The 8,032-nt window shown below is 39.7% G+C and overlaps 1 protein-coding gene across 1 annotated transcript in view; it reads right to left on the minus strand.

Annotated features, from left to right (window-relative positions):
• Positions 1–7,356: 7,356 nt before the first annotated feature.
• The window catches only part of SAG (S-antigen visual arrestin), a 29,312-nt gene continuing 28,636 nt past the window's right edge, over positions 7,357–8,032 (minus strand). Inside the window, exon 16 of the mRNA XM_075863955.1 lies at positions 7,357–8,032. This exon is cut by the window's right edge and continues 469 nt beyond it. The gene's annotated coding sequence lies outside the window, so the exon portion shown is untranslated.

Genomic DNA, 8,032 nt, shown 5'->3' on the forward strand with positions numbered 1-8,032 from the left:
CTGACATTATTACCTCCCTACCAAACGGGAAAGCGCCTGGACCAGATGGCCTTTCAAATGACTACTTTAAACTTTTTAACACAATTTTGCTTCCCCATCTAACCAAAATCTTCCAAAGAGCTATGCAAGGTATTCCCTTTCCACCAGAAATGCTCTCAGCATTAATCATTACCATTCCAAAACCAGACAAATCCCCGGATACCCCACAAAATTTTAGACCTATCTCCCTATTGAATTCGGATCTGAAAATATATGCGAAACTCCTAGCGACTAGACTAGCACCTATCCTTCCATCTCTAATTCATCCAGACCAGGTGGGATTTGTGAAACAAAGACAGGCCTTTGATAATACGAGAAGAGTACTAAATTTAGTAGACTATGCTGACAGGAAAAAGATACCGTCCGTACTGGTCACGCTAGACGCTGAAAAAGCGTTTGATCGTATAAATTGGACATTTGTGTTTGAAGTGTTAGAAAAAATGGGCTTTGCAGGAAACATTCTTACAGCAATTCTCAACCTATACACAACCCCTTCTGCCAGAGTGTCTACCAATGGAGTTATATCAGATAGTTTCTCCATTAAAAATGGTACCAGACAGGGCTGTCCTCTGTCTCCCCTAATTTTTGTTCTGTCCATAGAACCCTTAGCCCAGGCCCTCCGTAACAACACAGATATCCAAGGGATTAACATAGGGGGGAAGTCGCATCTAATTTCACTATATGCGGATGATATCCTCCTGTCTATTACTGACCCCAGCAATTCGCTGAAAACAGCTTTTGAGATCATACGAAGATATGGAGAGTTATCTAATTATAAATTAAATGAGAAAAAATCGCAAGCTCTCCCGATTAGACTTCTTGACACCGATCTGGCCTCTCTTAAGATCATATACCCCTTGGATTGGCAAGAGACTGGCATCAAATATTTAGGCACTACCATTACCAAATCTATATCACTGATTTATAAACACAATTACCTACCGCTCCTACAGGCTCTAGAAGGAGACCTTAAAGTCTATAAGGCACAGGAGATTTCGTGGATTGGACGCATTGCGTCCTTCAAGATGATGTCCCTCCCAAAACTGCTCTATATCTACAAAACCCTTCCAGTAAAATTGCCAAACACTTTCTTTAAAAGTCTTCAATCTATGTTGGCTAGATTTGTGTGGCAAGACAAACAACCGAGGATCGCAAGATCAACATTATCTAGACAGAGGGGAAAAGGAGGCTTGGGCCTTCCGATACTTAAAGATTACTATACTGCTACACATATATCTACATTAAAACATTGGTGGACGATGGATGTAGAAAAGAATTGGGTTCACATCGAATCATCTCTTACTCCCAAACATAACTTGAAAGCACTTCTCATTAGCTCACTATGGGGACTTCCGACTCCAGAGAATTTACATCCTATTATGCGTAATTCGATAGACTTGTGGTGCCAATTTCATGCTTCCTTGAGTAACCAAGCTTCCACTCTAACATCGTTAGCTCCTCTGGAAGCCCTAGAGCTTATAGTGAGGGATCTAGACCTACATAGATGGAAACAGGCGAATCTTACATTGGTGACACAATTATATGATAAAGGGCAAATACTAGCTTTCCCGGATCTATCCAATAAATTCCATATCCCTAGGACAGAGTGCTTCACGTACCTGAGAGTTAAGCACTTCCTAGACAGCCTGCAGATTTCACCTACTAATTTAAACTGGGATCTCATCTCAATTTTTCAAATACCGTCCGTAACCTTCAAGACACTGAGGCCTATTTATGACTTGATTGGAGAGAAATCAGACTTTGTTAAGTCTCCATGCATACTAGCTTGGGAAAAAGAACTGGGGCAATCATTTGCAGAAACAACATGGTGCAAAGCGACTGCATACACTGTAGAAAATTTTAAATGTACCTCACATTATGAAGCGGCCATGAAAACTCTCCTGAGGTGGTACTACACTCCAGACAGACTGTGTAGAATATTCCCCAACATCACGGCTCTATGCTGGCGAGGCTGTGGACGTGTAGGCTCCCTGCTACACACGCTATGGTCATGTCCTCAAGTTAGGGCCTATTGGATCAAGGTTTATGATCTCATGTCGGAAATTACGGGATTAGTGATGGTTCCATCACCCACACTCGCATTACTATTCCTGAATATACATATGATCCCTTTAAGCCAAAGAGCCGTAATAGGTAATATATTGCTGTCAGCCAAACTAGTTCTTACAAGATACTGGAAAACCCAGACAATTCCACATATATCTGAAGTAATTGCCCTTCTTAACAACACATATAATTGTGAGAAGACACTTTCATTCAGTGTTTTTGGGAAGAGAGTAGAAGAAAAATGGAAATCATGGGCACAGAATACCATTAGTGTACAATACTAAATAGAACCTCTGCGCCGAATACCAATTGTGTGTGCAATGTTTTTGTTAATTGTCTAGTTATTTCTCCCGAACCCAGAGATCGACACAGTATTATCCTAGAATTAGGATCACATGAAACAACTGCAATATACAGTGAATGCATACATAATAAAATGTATAACTTCTATTATGCAATTTTGCAACTAGGATGATTCTTGATAAATGCCGATGTATCTTATTATATGTTCTATTGAAAAGTGATGTTTATGTATATATGTTGTTATATATAAAACACAATAAAAAAACCTTTGTTCAAAAAAAAAAAAAAAAAAAAGTAAACATATTTGCTATTGCCAAGTCCGTAACGACCCAATCTATAAAGCTATAATGTTATTTTTCCCACATGGTGAACACTGCAAAGAAAACCCCCCCAAAAAAAACAATGCCATAATCGCTATTTTTTTTTATCACCAACCCTCACAAAACATGGAATAAAAATGATCATAAAGTCCCATGTACCCCAGAATAGTACCAATAAAAACTACAACTCGTCCTGCAGTAAACAAGCCCTTACACAGCCTTTTTGACTGAAGAATTAAAACGTTTTGGCTCTCAGAATATGGTGACGCAAAATGTGCAGAGTGTCCAAAAGCGGATAAGATTGGGCACCATTTATTAGTGCGACACCTGCCAAATATCTCTGAAATATTATTTATTTACCACATTATTATACCCTCTTATTATGCCCTGATGTACTCCGCACAGTTTACATATGCCTCCACATTATAAACTGAAATACTACCAAGCTAAATCTGCACTCCAAAAGTCAAATGGCGCTCCCTCCCTTCTGAACCCTACAGTGTACCTAAACAGGAGTTTACGTCCACATATATGGCATCGCCATACCCGGGAGAACCAGCAGTTTACGAGGTATGTGTCTTCGGTGGCACAAACTGGGCACAACATATTGTGCACTAAAATGGCATTTCAGCGGAAAATTGCAATTTTTACTTTGCACCATCCGCTGCGCATTAATTACGAATGGAAAAACACCTGTAAGGGAAAAATGATCACTACACCCCTTAAAATGCCTCAAGGGGTGTAGTTTCCAAAATAGGGGTCACTACTTGGGGGTTTGTTTTACTATTTGACCCTGCAATTGTGGGCCAATGCTGTGAAAATCACCAAAATAGACCTTAAATGCGCATGTTGCTCTTCACTTCTGAGCTCTGTCATGTGTCCAGGCAAATGTTAAATGCCTTGAGGGGTGTAGTTTCCAAAATGGGGTCACTTCTTGGGGGCTTCCACTGTACTCTGGTACCTTAGGGTTTTGCAAATGCGACAAAAAACAATACAGCAAAATCTGCATGCCAAATAGTGCTCCTGCCTTTCTGAGCCCTGCCGGCAGTTTATGTCTACATGTGGTGTATTTCCGTACTCTGGAGTAAATGCTTTTCAAATGTTGGGGTGCTTTTTCTCCTTTATCCCTGAGGAAATAACAATATTCAACTTTTTTACGGCCTAATGCCAATAAATTTTGCAAAAGACCAGTGGGGTCTAAATGCTTACTATACCCCTAGATAGATTTATTAAGGGGCGTAGTTACCAAAATGGGGTCACTTTTGGGGGGTTCCTACTGTTTGGTCCCGCAGGCACTTTGCAAACGTGACATGGCGCCAGAAAACCATTCCAGCTAAATTTGAGCTCAAAATGGTGATCTTTCCCTTTTGACCCCTGCCGTGTGTCCAAACAGCAGTTTATCACCACTTATGGAGTATTGCCATAATCCGGAGAAATTTGATTTCAAATGTTGGGGTGCATTTACTTCTTTATGCCTTGTAAAAATTAAAAATTTCAACATTTTATTTGAAAAAAAATCAAGATTTTCATTTTCACGGCCTAATTCCACTAAAGTCAGCAAAAAACCTGTGGCGTCAAAATGCTCAATATAGCCCTCGATAAATTCCTTGAGGAGTGTAGTTACCCAAATGGGGTCACTTTTGAGGGGATTCCACTGATTTGGTCCCTCAGGGGCTTTGCTAATGCGAAATGGCACCCGAAAAGCATTGAAGCAAAACTTGAGCTCAAAAAGCCAAATGGTGCTCCTTCCTTTCCGAGACCTCCGTGTGTCCAAACAGCAGTTTATCACCACATATGGGGTATTGACATAATTGGGAGAAATTGCTTTTCAAATGTTGGGGTGCTTTTTCTCCTTTATGCCTTGTAAAACGTGAAAATGTCTACGTTTTGTTGGGAAAAAAATTTAGATTTTAATTTTCATGGCTTCATTCCACTAAATTCAGCAAAAAAACTGTGGTCAAAATGCCCACTATACCCCTTGATAAATTCATTGAGGGGTGTAAATTGCCAAATGGTGTATTTTTGGGGGTGTTTCCACTGTTTTGGCATCACAAGACCTCTTCAAATCGGACATGGTGCCTAAAATATATTCGAATAAAAAGAAGGCCCCAAAATCTACTAGGTACTCTTTTGCTTCTGAGGCCGGTGCTTCAGTCCATAAGAACACTAGGTCCACATGTTGGATATTTCTAAAAACAGCAGAATCCAGGCAATAAATATTGAGTTGCGATTCTCTTTTAAAACCTTCTGTGTTACAGAAATTTTTTTATTAAAAATGAATTTCTGTAAAAAAAAAATGAAAAAAATTTCATCCCTACTTTGCTGTAATTCTTGTGAAACGCCTAAAAGGTTAATAAACTTTCTAAATGCTGTTTTGAATACTTTGAGGGGTTCAGTTTTTAAAATGGGGAAATTTATGGGGGTTTGCAATGTATGGTCCCCTCAAAACCACTTCACAACTGAACTCGTCCCTGTAAAAATAGCCTTTTGACATTTTCCTGAAAATGTGAGAAATTTCTGCTAAAGTTCTAAGCCTTGTAACATCCTAGAAAAATAAAAGGATATTCAAAAAACGATGCCAATCTAAAGTAGACATATGGGAAATGTTAATTAGCATTTCATTTGTGTGGTATTACTATCTGTCTTACAAGCATTTAGAAAACTGCAAATTTTTACATTTTATCGAAAAATGTGGGTGTTTTTCACAATGAAATACTGAATGTATTGAGTCCAATGTGTCACGAGAAAACATTCTCAGAATCGCTTGGATAGGTAAAGGCATTCCAAAGTTCTTACCACATAAAGTGACACATGTCAGATTTGAAAAATGGGTCTGCGTCCTGAACGTGCCAAATAGTCCATGTCCTTAAGGGGTTAAGACAAAACTTAAGGCAGAAAGACCCATAAACAAGCAACAACTGAAGACGCTGCAGTAAAGGCCGGGCAAAGCATCACAAATGAGGAAACCCAGCGTTTGGTGATGTCCATGGGTTCCAGACTTCAGGCAGTCATTGCCTGCAAAGGATTCTCTACAAAGTATTAAAAAAAACATTTTATTTCTGGGAATGTTAATTTTGTCCAATTACTTTTGAGCCCCTGAAATGAGGAGGCTGTGTAGAAAAATGGTTGCAATTCCTAAACGTTTCACAGGATATTTTTGTTCAACCCCTTGAAGTAAACCTGAAAGTCTACACTTCAATTGCATCTCAGTTGTTTCATTTCAAATCCAATGTGGTGGCATGCGGAGCCCAAATCATGAAGATTGTGTCACTGTCCAAATAAATCAGGACATAACTATACCTCTCTTGCTTACAATAACAACCCAAATATTTGCAGCCATGATTGCAGTTTTTACATGCAATTCCAAGATATCGTTTTCTAAAGTGGCAGCTTCTGGGGCATTGAATATTAGAAGATGGACAATTTGGTTTTGGATGCCATTTTTCAGCATCTTAAAGCCTGCATGAGTGTTTCCACTGCTCAAGGGCTTATTCAGACGAACGTGATATACGTCCGTGCAACGCGCGTGATTTTCACGTGTGTCGTACGGACCTATGTTAGTCTATGGGGCCGTGCAGACAGTCCGTGATTTTTACGCAGCATGTGTCCGCTGCGTAAATCTCACGACAGGTCCTATATTTCTGCGTTTCTTGCGCATCACGCACCCATTGAAGTCAATGGGTGCGTGAAAATCACGCGCACCACACGGAAGCACTTCCGTGGGACGCGCGTGATTCGCGCAACTGCAGTAAAAAGTATGAATGAAAACAGAAAAGCACCACATGCTTTTCTGTTTACAAACATACAAACAGTGTCATAATGATGGCGGCTGCGCGAATATCACGCAGCCACGCATGATATGCTGCAGACACACGGAGCTGGTAAGTGCCTTTTGCGAGCGCAAAACGCTGCGTTTTTTGCTCACGCAAAACGCACACGCTTGTATGAATCCGGCCTAAGGGTAAGTTCACACTGCCTTTTTTTGTTAGGCAGAAAATATCTGTTTCAAAAATCCTGTAGGAATTTAAAGTGCCAGTGTTTTTTACACATTTTATTCCGTGATTTTTCTTGCTTTTTTCGGCGTTTTGTAAAATGAACCCAATGCAAAAACCGCGGACAGTTTCTGTCGTCAAGCGTGGCCAGAAAAAACCTTTAAAACGAATTGTGCGTTGTTTTTCTGCCTCATATTGATTTCAATGGAGGTTCAGACACGGAAACCGCTCCAAGAAAGGGAATGTGGTCAAAAGCCATCCGGGAAAAAAAACAAAACCTCTGCCTCCTATTGAAATCAATGGTTGGAGATTTGGGGCATTTTTTGGCGCTTATCCTGAAGCAGTCTCCGCATTAAAATCAGTGCCAAAACACTCTGTGTGAACTGGCCCAAAATCTGTAAAAGTAGTGGATGCTCCTCTAAACAAATGTCACACGCCAAGGCCCCAATTCAATTTTGTTAACACCATGTTCGGCTTCATGCACACTGTTGTATTATGACTTCGTGTTGTAGAGAGCCATATTGATGTGCATGGACCTCACTGTACCTCAGTATGCTTTCAATATTATACAGAGGTGTTGACGTGCTGAAATGGTGACAAGTAGTGTTTTTATTGACTGGAATGTTGTACTCTTTATTATTTTCTGTTTATTATATACAGTAACACATGACCTTCCACATTTTATACATTCTATAATCCGTTGTGTATGTAAATCATTTCAAAACGTTTTAGGGTCAATACTGTCCTCTTACATCTTCCACAGTCAAGAATGAATATTTTTTCTTAATAGAACCCTACAAAATTCATATTTCGATCTGAAAAATGCAGACAACATGTATCAGAGCGTTTTTAATGTTTAGGTTCTTCTTAATCTACAGATTGGGTAATGCAAACAACAAATCTCATTAGGTAATATGATATTATTTGAAATGAATCAAATGATGCACTAGATTAGATCCTTAGTAGTACAGATGTAGCCATCTTTATATTGACTCTTAACGCAAATATAGTGTCAAGAAACTTTAGCTTGACTTTTTCAATGGCTTTTTTTGTGTGATATAATGCTGCAGCAAGTTATTAGAGTCCAGATAAACTTGTCTACATCTGTATTGTGTTTCTGTTCATCCAGGTATTCCCAGGAAGAGGGATTCTCATATAATAACTACACAACTGCTATTGGACAAGGCAGCGGAAACCACCCATCCTCCCGACCAATTTTAACTTTAGTGGTGAGGAGACTTTCTTCCACCTTGTGGCCGTTCCCTGTTTCTCTGGGAAGACGCCAGGATATTGCTATTCGAGTACTGCATG

Source organism: Rhinoderma darwinii, chromosome 4 (assembly GCF_050947455.1).
Source record: "Rhinoderma darwinii isolate aRhiDar2 chromosome 4, aRhiDar2.hap1, whole genome shotgun sequence".
NCBI classification, from domain to species: Eukaryota; Metazoa; Chordata; class Amphibia; order Anura; family Rhinodermatidae; genus Rhinoderma; species Rhinoderma darwinii.